The 13,649-nt window shown below is 44.0% G+C and overlaps 1 protein-coding gene across 1 annotated transcript in view; it reads left to right on the forward strand.

Moving 5' to 3' along the window:
• The first annotated feature begins 12,872 nt into the window (after positions 1–12,872).
• The window catches only part of GRM2 (glutamate metabotropic receptor 2), a 90,338-nt gene continuing 89,561 nt past the window's right edge, over positions 12,873–13,649 (forward strand). Inside the window, exon 1 of the mRNA XM_068253009.1 lies at positions 12,873–13,060. The gene's annotated coding sequence lies outside the window, so the exon portion shown is untranslated. The remainder of the gene's footprint in view (positions 13,061–13,649) is intronic.

The following is a 13,649-nucleotide window of genomic DNA, read 5'->3' on the forward strand; positions in this document are numbered from 1 at the left end:
AACTCCGACTAACATTAAATCTGAACTTTTGAAAATGTAGCTGATGTGTTTTCTGGTTACACTCTGGGAACCCAAGTCAGCCCCACTGGCAATAACCAATCAGAGAGAGATTGCATTGCATGAATTTATCATACAGGAAGCTATTGTTCCTCCCAGAAGTACAAAGAAAGCCATGCTGGATTTGGCTGCAACTGATACCATAAAAGTAAAGTGAAAGTATAAAAATAAATTCCACACATTTTGCAGGGGATATAATATGCATAAAGAAATATTGAAAAACTGTCAGTGTCAGAAAATACAGGCTTTTGGTTATTTAGCCACACACCGCTCCTGAAAAACTGCCATGGCAGTTTTCTGCCCTTGCAAAGACTTCTAAGAGATAGTGCCATAGGAGGGCAGCCGATAGCTCTTATGGTGCCCATTAATGTTAAAATTTGTCCTTCAGATTTCATTTTTCGACGCACTTTTTATGATCAAATTGTAGAGAAAACTGCTGTTTGTGGCGCAAATAAATGTGATTCAATTCTTTGGTCGATCTGAAAAGGAAAAATTATCGACCTGAAGGTCGGATTTTATGATCGAATAGGAATGTAAAAACTTGAATCGTTTTGTTAATAGAAACAAGATAATGCCTTCTGATTATTTACAATTGTTCAAATCACATTGAAAGTTCGCATCTGATGAAAAAATTGTACCGTTAATGGGAACCTTTAGAGAAACCCAGGTATGTTGTGTGTCACTGAGCTAGTCAATTAAGGAGAGGAGGGGAGAAGAGAAAATGTGTGTAGTAAGGTCAACTACAGTATTCACAATGACAGATGCCCTTATGGTGCATACTAGAGCTGCTGCAGTACTTCCCTCCTGCTTAAAGTGGTCTGAAAGTCAGCATTTCTACTTTGCTCTAAAATATTCCTCACAGCTTGAAAGCTACTATTCCAGAATTCTTTTTAGCAGAACATCACTGAAATGGTTAAACAAAGCATGGTGTCCTGCTATTCAGCTTCAAATCCACATCCAAACTGGAGATAACAGTATCCTTGTTTGCATTCTAACGTTGATACGTTTGTAAACACAATGTAACAAGTGAAAAGGAGCTCTCTGACTGTGCTTCAAGCACACAAACAGCTCAGAACAGCTCATTGGAAGATGTTAATATATAATAAACAGCAGCTGGGATAAAATGCAATGGCAGGTTTCACGGCAAGATAAACTACACTTTGGAAACTTGTAATTTGTAAACAGACAATATTACTTATGCACAAAAGCAAATATGATAACTGTATGAGTACTAAAAAGTAGGAAAACACATTTTTATTGAATGTTATGTTGGAGTTTCAGACCACTTGAATACAGAAATCACCTGTTTCTGCCATAGTTGAAAAAAAGAGTGTTGACCGTCATAGTAGGTGGCCCTTTGGCCCGCTTTAAGCTTCAGATAAACTGAGATGGAGCTCTGACATCCTGGTAATGTATTCTGGAAAGCATGGCTCCTCATGAAGACAGGCAATAAAGGAGATTTTGCACAAGAAGCGTGCGGCTGCACCATCTCTGCTGGGAATAGGAACAGTTGCTATGGACACTTACTCTGCAGCTGTTTTAGCTCCGAACATCAATCTGCTTTTTCTTGTGCCGTTTAGCGATGAAACAAGTGTAATATTTCCAACACAAAAATCTTTTGGAAACTCCAGAAATATAAACCTTTCTGTCACCAAATGAAAAGCTGTTTATCTGTTTTTTTTTGTATTTTTTTTATGCCTTGTTTGTGAATGTAATATTTGTAAATAAAATTTAATTCCAGATAAAGTTTTAACCTGGCAAAGTAAATCTCAGTTGAGAAAATATCATACCAATGTGGAGTTAAAAATAACGAAATAGTCACAACGTATAATGGATTTACGAAAGGTTGGAGAACAGTGGAGTTGATGGAAAACGTGGAATAATTTATTTTTTTTAAGAATTTTTTTATTTGTGGTTTTTTTTTTTGCATAAAAAAATTGTATCAATCAGCAATTAAGCAGCTAACAACAGCGCTGCAAGATTATTCACACTCTAGAGCAGGGGTCAGGAACCTTTTTGGCTGAGCGAGCCATAAATGCCACATATTTTAAATTGTAATTCCATGAGAGCCATGCAACATGTTTCAAACTGAGACAGAAGGGCTCACGTCCCTGTTGCTATGGTGATGTGTATACATCCTCCAGGCAGCGTAAGTGTCAGGCACGTCTTCAGCTTCTCTTGGGTTTCAGCAACGTCAGCAATTTCCCCAAGCTGAGAGCCAGACAGGAGAAATGCCAACTAACAACTTGTACAATTAGCTAGCTTGGTGGTTGACTCACTTTGTAGGACGAGATCCCCACACCTTAGCCCAAAAGGCTGCCTTTTAAGTGACAGGCAGCCTATTGGGCCAATCAAACAGCAGGGATCTTGTCCTACAAAGTTACGGGACCTGACAGGATGCAGGGTGGGACAATTGGAGCGACCGTTAGTTTTGGGGTAGTGCGATTAAGTTTGAAAATTTTACTTGCGCTATCACACTAAGCTGAGCTGCTTGCACAGTGTAACTTAGTGAATCAACCTCTACTGATTTGTCTGTGAGCCAGGTGTAGCCATCAAAAGCCATAGGTTCCCTACCCCTGCTCTAGACAGTTGTTATTACAACATAGTACAGTTTATGTGGACAGAGTATGAACACACCATGGGCAGCACAACACTGGGGCACGCTGGGGCACTGGACCAAACTAGTCAAGCACAGCTGTGGGTAACTTTTCCTTAATAACACCATCATTTTGACAATCTGCTTTGCTCAAATGCAGCTCTGTTTGTAATGTTTACATTTGGTTCTTATCATTGCTGACCTAATTAGCCTTAATTTTATCACCTGAGTTAACCAAAAAATAATCTTGCCAAACATTGAGTTTGATTACCCAAATGGGCCCCACCAGCCAACGTTGCCCCCCCCCCTTCCTCCCAAATGTAAAGCTGGAGCCGCCACTGGAACACCTTACCATAAGAATACAGTTAGTCTGGGTCTAGTTTCACCGCCCTCAGAAATCTGCTCCTAACAGTCTACAGTAACCACAGAGTTAAAAGCTAGTCACTTATTTTTACCATGTGAATGCCTGCCAATACGAACCTCCAACCCGCCGCACTGTTGGGGACTCCTTGTACTGTGCCCATGCAGAGGAGGACGCAGGGGACACAAAGGGGCATAGAGGAGGACACAAGGAGGACAGAGGCGTACAATGGAGGACACAGGAGCACACAACGGGGACAGAGGGGGACACATGGAGACACAAGAGGTGCAAGAGGGACAAGGGGAATAATCCACAAGATGCCTGTAATGGTCTTGTGTCGTAGCTCAGATGTCTGATTATATGGTGATCTGCAGAATCACCAATAATACAGACGCTATACCTGATTATGGGTGATCTGCAGAATCACCAATAATACTAGTATAGCAGACAAGGAGTTGAGAGTGTAGTGATTTGGTGCAACCGTAACTTTAATAGTGAATGAGACCTCACCAGAGGAGCTGGTGAGGTACTATCAGTACACTGAGCGTGCACTAGAGTACAAGCTCCAGCAAGCTGGAGAAACAATACTGAACAGGCTGAATTTCCCGAGGAGCGGGTGATTCAGAACGTACTGCAGGCAAGAGAACACCCGAGGGGAGAGTGACTCAGACTGTACTGCAGCCTAGGAGACACAATAATACTATGATAACAGTTTACCTACAGAGCAGGTAATTAAGGCTGCACTACTGCCTAGCAGAACTGTTTCACTAGAGGAGCTGGCGTAGCTAGCACCTCACCAGTAGCGAGGGCCCACTGGTAAGTAGAATGGTCAGGCAGGCAAGGTTCGGCAACAGAGAGGTAAGTATCGGTACAGGATCGAGAGACAAGAGAGTAATCGGTAATCAGGCAGAGGTTCAGCAACAGGAAGGTATGTATCGGTACAGAATCGTGAGACAGGAGAGTAATCGGTAATCAGGCAGAGGTTCAGCAACAGGTAGGCAGATAGGCAAAAGTACAGGATCAGAAAGCAGGATCAGAATCAGAGTAATAGCTAAGAGTCATACACAAGAGATCAATACAGTAAGCAATATCCTAGTCTAGGTGTGAAGTCCTTGGCATCAACACCTGGGAACTAGTCTAACTAGTCTAACAAATAACAATAGCAAGTAGCAATATCCTAGACTAGGTGTGAAATCCTTAGCATCAACACCAGGGATCTAGCCTAAGGTCTGAGCGCTAACACGCAAGCATTCACGACAACAGACAATGATTGAATGAAGCCCGGAGGCTTAAGAAGCAGAAGCAGAGGAGACCCCACTGGCATGCCCCCCTTCCATCAGCCAATCCTGGGCACCGTGGGACTCCTCTGATGTCAGCCGACCAGTAGGTCAGCTGACGGGCTTCCCCCCCGCATAAAGGTCCCGCGCGCTAAGGTGACCCCCTGCCCGAGCGAACGTTCCGTCCTCGGCGTCCTAGACGCCGGACGGACGGATGGCCTGATGGAGGCAGCTGCAGCAGCAGTGCTGTTCGCCACGGCTGCCTCGTGTCTTACAATGCCCCTTCACATGGATGCACCAGGTTTAGTATATATTTTTTCTCCTGTTTTTTGTCTTCTAAACCTATGTGCCTTCTTATGGTCAGAGGCATCTTATGGTCCAAAAAATATGGTACCTTTTCAGAGGGGGTGATTACAGTTTAAAATAATTATTTTACGGTCATAGGCCACTACTGACCTGAAGGCCATCCTCCTAGGGGAGGAGAGCGCATCATTGTCCAGGTGGCCGAGCAGTTAGGGTGAGTTGAAGGCAAAATTTACTTCAAATATTTTTTGCAGCTCAGCCTGGACCAGGGAGGGACCAGTAGCGTTGTACCACTGGACAGTGCCAGACCACATGAATGAAATCTGCACTGGGTTGAGAACACCCATTATACAGCTCAGTGGCACTGGAGTCTATTATTTGTAGTTTGGATGAGGAAATAAAGCTCCTTGTCAGGACGGGAAATGTTACCTCTGTGGTGTGTGGCATGCGTGCCATAGGTTCACCATCGCTGCCTTAGTGTAATGAATAGCGGAGATGAAGCCGCGCAGGCAAGCGGCATGGCGGCTATCTCCGCATTCCAGCCGGCGGCTTCTGCCGCGCAGCAACACGCTGCTGGTTTGCCTGGTCCTTCTAGTGCACACAGATTGAGAGCTACGCGTGCGCGCGCCAGGCGGCAGGACCTTTATGCTAGTAGAAGGGGAGTCAGCTGATCAGGCCGATCAGCTGACTCCAGCTATGCTCCGGATTGGCTGAGTGACTGGGGCGGCGCTGCGGAGCGCTCTGGGTATATATAGGACTTGCCTGTCAGTTGCAAGTTGTCTGCTGTTGCGAAAACGTATGTGTGAGCACTCAGACCCCAGTCAGGTCTTACAGTGTGTTAGAACCAGCCGGAGCTGGGAATTCACACTTAGTCAGATTCCGGTGATAGCCGTTAAAGTATTACTGTTTATCTGGTAGACTAGTTCCCAGGTGTTGAGACAGAGGACCTCACACCTAAGACTAGGAGATTGCTACATTGCTACTGTTTTCTATTAGACTAGTTCCCAGGTGTTGAGACCAAGGACCTCACACCTAAGACTAGGAGATTGCTACATTGCTACTGTTATCTATTAGACTAGTTTCCAGGTGTTGAGACCAAGGACCTCACACCTAAGACTAGGAGATTGCTACATTTGCTACTGTTTATCTGTTAGACTAGTTCCCAGGTGTTGAGACCAAGGACCTCACACCTAAGACTAGGATTGATATATATACTGTTACCTGTTATGACCTCTGGATTTCCTGACCACTCTCCTGCTTGCTGATTCGGTACCTCCGCCTATCTGATTACCTGTTGCCGACATTGCCTGAACTCGGATACCAAATCAGTCTTCCGTCTCTGTACTTTATCTGTCCATGTGTTGCCGACTTTGCTTGTCTGACCTTTCTGACTGTCACCTAACCCTTGTGTGATCAGCCTTACCGTACTATCTGTGACACTTGCTCTTCAGGTGTTCATCAGCTGCAGGTACAGGCTTATGGTTAATTGCTCCTCAGGGGGCCATCCTGCAGCTCGGTCAGTGGTCTCTATCCCTTAGGAGTCCACTGGCTGCAGTACAGTCTGATTCCCTGCCCTCAGGGAATCACTGGTTGCAGTACAGTCTGATTCCCTGCTCCTCAGGGAGTCCCTGGCTACAGTCCAATCATTTCTCTCATTACACCAGTTATCACTCTTGCAGTGCAGTCAGTGGTCCCTGCCCCTCAGGTGTCCACTGGCTGCAGTACCATCTGATTCCCTGCTCCTCATGGAATCCTCGGCTGCAGTACTGTCTGTATTACCTCCATCTCAGGAGATCATCTTGCAGCACAGTCAAGGGGAACCTGCCCCTCAGGGGTCCACTGGCTGCGGTGCAGTCTGATCCCCTGATCCCAGGGAATCCTTGGCTGCAGTAGTGTCTGTATCTCCCGCTTCTCGGGAGATAACTTCTCCGTTTACTGTTGCACCAAACACATTTTCACATTGGGTGTCCTGTGTCTAGCTATACTAGTATTATTGGTGATTCTGCAGATCACCACATAATCAGGTATAGCATCTGTATTGTTGGTGATACTGCAGATCACCAATAATCAGAAAAAATCTGTGTTGCTGACACCAATCGTTACACTTAGGATATGTTTGATCAGTATACAAACAACTGGTGTTAAGCTTACAGATCTATAGTTTCCTGGTCCCATATGCAATTAACTTTTTCTCTTAAGTTTTTTCGTAGGTGATATTTTCAAATCTGGTCAATACAATGCCTTCTAAAACAACCAGCAAGCAAGAAAATACTGTACTGTAAATACTTTTAATAACACTTTTTCATTTACCTTTTGATACTTGTTGAATTTCAAAGTGATGAAAAGCTATTTTAAAGAGAAGATGAAAATGTACATCCTAAGAGAAAACTCAGGAGAAAAATGTATGTGCATATGGCCCCTGGTTCTGATTTTTTCTCCTTTTCTTTTATAAGGGGCAAGCATATACTGTTTTGCAAGTCATAGGAAACTGACACACTTGAGAGCAAATCACAGGAAGTCACAGAAAGTCAGATAAGGGCCCTTATTTAATTCATTTTTTCACCTTAGGTCTCTCCTAGGTGCAATTTTCACCCATAATCAATAAAACACCTATTAACCCACCAGTAAAGAAGAAAATACAATACTTTTTTTTACTTACTTTTGGAAGTTTTTCCAATTGTAAAGTACTGAAAATGTATTTTAAACAGAAGATGAAAAATTATCTCCTAGGAGAAAATGTGAATTGAACTAGGGCCAAAGAGGATTATAGATAACCGAACTAAACTCCTTTAATACCCAGTGGTGGGTGCAAGCAGAAGCTATTCTGTATCAGTTACACTGCTTAGTATAGCCCAAGTCAATCTGATAATTTTAGTACAGCAATGGCAATCTTATCAATTAGCTTTTATGTGAAGTGAAAGTTTCAGGATTAACCCTTCCAGTAATTTGGAAACTATTTTTTTTGCTATTAGTTTTATGCTGTGTTAAATTTAGACCATAGAAATTTGAGTTTCATGCCATTTCAAGCCACATACACACAGATATTTTTCGGTGGAGATGGACAGTTGGCGACTTTCCTGCTGAGAATCTGTTGAATGTACGGTGGCTCCTGTTCCTTCTCGACGTGCCACTAAGAGATCTGAAATGCTGCCTCACTGAGCACATTGTTCTCCTCCTTACTCCTCTTGCTAGAAGTCATAGTAAAAACACAGTGTAACAATTTATACTATACACACTGAGATCAACCAAGTGTCGATGGCCCATGACGCCAGGTGGAACAGGTTCATCAGGTGGCATGAGCCCTGGAGCTACCTATACTGGGCCAACTATACTGGCTATCTATACTGGGGGCAACTATACCTGGCTAACCTATACAGGGGGCACCGTGGCTACCCTAACCTACCTATACTGAGGATGGAAATTTCCGGGTGCTGTGCAATCATTCCAAATCGGATTGGGGTGGGGGGAAGGGGGGGGAGTAGGTGGGGGGCATCCTCACAAGTTTGCCTCAGGCAGCAAAAAGTCTAGAACCAGCCCTGAGATCAACATGCCTGCATTTTAAAGAGGGTGTAAAATAAATAACACGTCTATGTTGTATTCTTGATCAGTACATTATTTTTATCTATTTTAGCACATTTAGTTATAAGTCTTCTACTGCTTTAAAAAATTCCATTCAAGGTTTGATGGCTCGCTTATGTTCCCTTGTGTAATAGAAAAAAAATAAGAAAGAAGTAGAAGCTAAGCTTACAAATCACTAAACCAATTTATTCTAAAGCTGGCTTTTCTCTGGTGCTTCCATGGCAGGATACTATGGGTTGACTCCGCCCCATCAACCCTATTGGTCACCATACTCATCAATATTGAAGTTAGTGATCTTCAGTGTCTTTTTGTCTCTGCTCTCCCCTTTGAATAGTTTTTCTCCTTATATTTATAATCTACTACTAGTCCACCCACTGATTTTCACACTGCAGTTGTTTTTCGTTTGTTTTTGTTTTGTTTTTTCCTCTGTTTTTGCCCCCCTTTTTACCAGGTTGTCTTTCTTGCCTCTTCACCAATTCCCTCCACTTTCCACTCTTGTTTTTCACTTCGCTGTAACATTACAAACTTTTTTCAGTTAGAGAAATATGTAGTAAAATGCCCTCACACAAAAATCACTGACTTTGTCTGTCTTTTTAAATAGGCCTCATCGTGTGCAGCAGCGGCGGCTGGGGCAGGAGGCTAATCTGTAATAATACTCAGAGGAAGATCTCCCAGGTCGCCTCACTGGCACAGTTCAGGATTCACATTCACAGGGCTGATAAATTGGCAAGTGCTTGTCATTAAAGGGTGTCCTTGTCAGGAAGTTGGAGCGGGGAAGGGGGTGGGCGCCTGCTCTGTGCTGTAGGTGTCACATTCAGGTAAGAGGAGCATCAATCATGTGTGCGAGACCTGATGAGAGAGACAACAGCTCACTCTGGGGGCTTTATAGACAGTGATGGCATCACAGATGAGGTGTGATCGCTGATAGATGGAGAACACAGAATGCATGGGAACTACAGGTTGATGATTTAGGGAAAATATAAATTGCACAGCATAAAAGATCTCATTCATAACAAGATGGATGGGAGGGGTTTAGGGTATTTAAACCTTCACTCCAGGCAGACAGTTAAACACAGTACTGGAATACAGAATACATCAACTGTCTCACCTGCAAGAAATTCTAGTAATCCACGTCTAGCCAGTCCTATGATTCAGGCAGTTTAGAACAGTACAGCTTAAGAGGATAGTAGGAACTGAGACGTCTAGGGCCACATTCAAAGCAGATTTGTAGTAAAAAAAGAAGTAAGATACTTGCCTATGGAGAGGGAATGCTCTGGATCCTAAAGAGCCTTCCCGTTCCTCCCTTGGTGTCCTGTTTCTGGCACTTTCACCCCCATCCATATTTGCCACCTCTGTGAGCTCTTGGAAGGCTATGGGAGCACTGGTGTCCCACAGCACTCCTGAAGACGGGTGGCTCCATACTGCACATCGCCGAACGTGCACTCCAGTGGAGTTGGTCAAATAGCCAATGAGGGTGACAGCACTGCAACGAGGGGACAGAGAGGGGACAGGGAAGGCTGAATAGAACCAAGAGCCTTCCTTCTCCATAGGTAAGTATCTGACTTTTTCACTTCAGTTTTACTTTAAGATAGAAAACTGCCAACATACTATTTATAAAGATTCCATGAGGCACATCACTACATCTCCAAGAATGGCTTTTCCACCACAAAGGTGGGGCACACTGTTCAAGTTTAGAGGACTACACAAAAACTTGCAATCGGCAATCAACCATGTTTAGAGTGGAAGGACTTAAAGTAAATGGGAACCGCATTTTAAAAAAAAATGAAGCAAATAGGCTCTGGGTCGTATAGAGCCTTCTGTCTCCTCTCTCGGTGCCCTCTATCCTGTGCTGGCTCCCCCCCCCCCCTCCCGTTTCAATCCCCGCTGAAAAGGTATTTGGAAGTCTCCGGGAGCCATGTCCTCCCGAAGACGTGCGGCTCCATACTGCACAGGTGTGAGCGTGCAAGAGAGCATGCTTGCGCAGGTGCAGTACAGGTCCGCCCTTCTTCAGGAGCACTCGGGCACCCTGAAGACTTCTGAAGCCTTCTTCGGCCGGGTAAAGCAGTATTTGACTAAATTAGTCAAATACTGCTACCGGGCGAGCCAGCACTGGAACGAGGGGATGAGGAGAGGAGCAGGATGGCTCATTTGGACCCAGAACCTTCCCTCTCCTTGGGTAAGTATCTGTCTCATTTTTTTAAATGCGGTTCCCATTCACTTTAAATTAACAACAAGGCCTTTATAACACCCTGGGAATGCAGGTCTGACTTCAACCCCCCCCCCCCCCCCCCCCATAGAATGCTGACCCCCAGATTTGGGGGGATCATCAGCTTATCAACTCCAGAGTCTCTTTCTTATTGTTGTATTAACTTTTTTTTTTCTTTTTCTCCCTCGACTTCTATCCAGCATTCCGTCCCATTTATCTACCTTCTCAAAATGATGTACCTCCTTTCTGTAGCTGACTAATGTTGCTCATACTAATCCAGACAGAATCAGGAAATTTGGGCGCTTGGGCCTAAAGGACTATTTGGGTGCTCCAAAGGTGCTAATGCAAAATATCGGCTACTGGGCTCCAAAAGAAGAAATGTGAGTGCCCGATAAATAGCGGGCACCAGGCCCGTCCAACTAAAATTTTTAGTTTTGAAAATTAGTGTTTTGAAAAATATTGTTTTGAAATTCGTTTTTACAATTATCATTTTGTAATTTCATTTTTTTTATTATTATTATTTTTATTATTTTGAAATTCACTCTGAGAATTATCATTTTGTAAATTAACATTTGAAATGTATTTGCTTAGAAATGTATCACTTTTTTAGGGTTTTAGGGTTAGGCACCACCAAGGGGTTGGGCCCACAGGGGGTGGTCTAAGGGTTAGCCACCAGGGGGGTCTTAGGGTTAGGCAGCACCAGGGGGTCTTAGGTTTAGGCACCACCAAGAGGGGTTTTAGGGTTAGGCACCACCAAGGGGTTGTGCCCACAGGGGGTGGTCTAAGGGTTAGCCACCAGGGGGGTCTTAGGGTTAGGCAGCACCAGGGGGTCTTAGGGTTAGGCACCACCAAGAGGGGTTTTAGGGTTAGCCACCACCAGGGCGGGGGTCGTAGCATTAGCCACCACCAGGGTTCTTAGGGTTAGGCACCGCAGTGTGGGCGTTAGGGTTAGGCACCACCAGGGGGGTTTTAGGGTTAGGCACTACCAGGGCGTTTTAGGGTTAGGCACCACTGTTTGGGTGTTAGGGTTAGACACCACTGGGGGGGGGGTCTTAAGGTTAGGCATCAGTACAGGGAGGGTTCTGTGTAGGAGTATGGTTAGGTTTAGTTGTAGTAAAATATCTGCAAATATCTGCATATCTGCAATAGTTACTAGTGTTTTACTATGCTCCTTATGAGTCAAAATATATTTTCTTTTCATTGTTATAGATGATATTTTGACATTTCGGCTTCACTCCCCGCCCTTTTTTCCTGGCGCCCTTATTTGATGTATGCAATACGGACACCATATCAAGTTTACTCTTGTCCAACCCTATTCTGTTAGATCTTATAATTTAATGTTATTGTTCCAATAACACATTTATATAAACTTGTTTCAAGAGTTTCACATTGTGTTCAAAGATCGGTACTGTTCTATTGGCAGGTTCATGCTGTTCCTGTATATTTTTGTCCCTCGCATGTTCCTCATGACCACCTCCTTCCCTTTTCTGCTCCTAATGTTAACAAAATAAAAAAGTCTTGTGAAGTTAACAAAAAAAAAAAGTTTTGTCTGTTGTTCAACTTGAAGCATTTCTTTATAACAGTATGAAGGTGGATTAGCCATACACACCATCATAAAATCCTCCCTATTAAAAAAGTGTGTTCACTATCATTATTCATCAATAAACTATTTCAAACAGATTTGACCAACCACATGAGTTACTCTTCCATTGGTAATCGCATCATTCACAATTTGCAGAGTGGCGAAATGAAAAGCATGATTTCAAGTTCAATACCAATCCTGCAAAAGTCATAACCTTCAAAAAATATTAAGCCAGCATCATTGTCAGCCAATAGGAGAGGATGAAATTGTATCTTGCTATGTTCCTACTCTTCTGCTGGCACCTTCCCAGACTCCTTTGCAGCACTGACCACCTCATAGCCTCAATATCTTTTCATGTAAAAAGTATTTAACCCCCTACAATGATCACTTTGGCCCATACTCACCTCTTACATTTGCATGAGATTCAGGTAAGAGATCTTTGTACGGTTTTGTTTCAGTCTCAAATATCCCCCTAATAAGTCTATGTGGTTGATAAGGACAGTGACATCATATTGCATACACAGGCCCTCTTTTGCTTAATGATGTGGCCTTGTTAATATGTTTAAAAGACCAACTATATCCATTTTAATTACTTTAATGATGGCAGCAGTATATTCCTAGCTTCTACCTGCTAAAACCTGCAAAAACTTGCTGAGGAAGGGGAGCGACTAAAATTCAAAGTCATGAGGATGTAGCTGGCGGTCAGGGGCATGAGCACATCATAAAAGGTTTTTTTCCACAGAACTCTTTTGCGTGTGAAGGCTAAAGAAGCTGACCATTTTGAGAGCATGATTGCCTGTATTACATTAAAGCATATTATTCCAGTCATGAGCAACAACTCATTGTAGACTTGAAGCCACTGCAGGGCCTTCCACATGACAACACTGATCCGCAGTGTCCTCCATTCCCGGCGTGTCACAGGCACGTCGCGGCCTGCACCAGCTCTCGCTCCCCCAGCACCCTACAGCACAGGGCTGCAGCAATTCCCAAATTCATTAACACTTTTCACAGGGAGCCGACTATATGAAGCGCGGAGGACTCGCTGCCACCACAGATGTAACAGAGGATGAGCCAGGCTGCCACTGGAGGCACAATAAAGGTAGAGATGTGGGGACAAAGTAGGCAAACACAGACTCTGGGGATGGAGTAGCAGGGTGGAAGCTAGGAAGATGTTGTCTGGCACCATACTCAGCAAAGGGGACCAGGGCTGGGCTTACCAGCAAGATTTATGCCTCAAGTAAGTTCAACTAGAGGCATACAAAAGGGGATTCTTTTTTATTAAACACCTTCACATTGTACCTGTTTTTTCATTGTCAGTGCCTTTAAGTTCTTCTTAGTGAGGTGGTTCTGGAAGTAACAGTGTGGAAAGAGAGAACTGAAGAGGGGGGCGGGGGGGGGGGGGGAGAAGAGAAGAGAGAGACAGAGCAAGAGAAACAGGGAGATAAGTTGAAGTTGAGAGAGGGGAGACTAACAAGGGTGAGGAAGCAAGGAATGGTATATTGAGGTGTGAAGGGAGAGCAAGAGATCGAGAGAGAAGCAGGCTGACAGGAGAGGATAGTTAGGCAGGCAGAAAACAGATTTAGTAGAGAGATTAGTCAGACATAGACAGTGTTTGCACATCCTGTAGATCTACAGCTTCCCTTTAGACACACTGCAAAACACTTGTTACTCCCCAAGCCACTCAGTAC

Source organism: Hyperolius riggenbachi, chromosome 9, assembly GCF_040937935.1.
Source record: "Hyperolius riggenbachi isolate aHypRig1 chromosome 9, aHypRig1.pri, whole genome shotgun sequence".
In the NCBI taxonomy this organism is placed as follows: Eukaryota; Metazoa; Chordata; class Amphibia; order Anura; family Hyperoliidae; genus Hyperolius; species Hyperolius riggenbachi.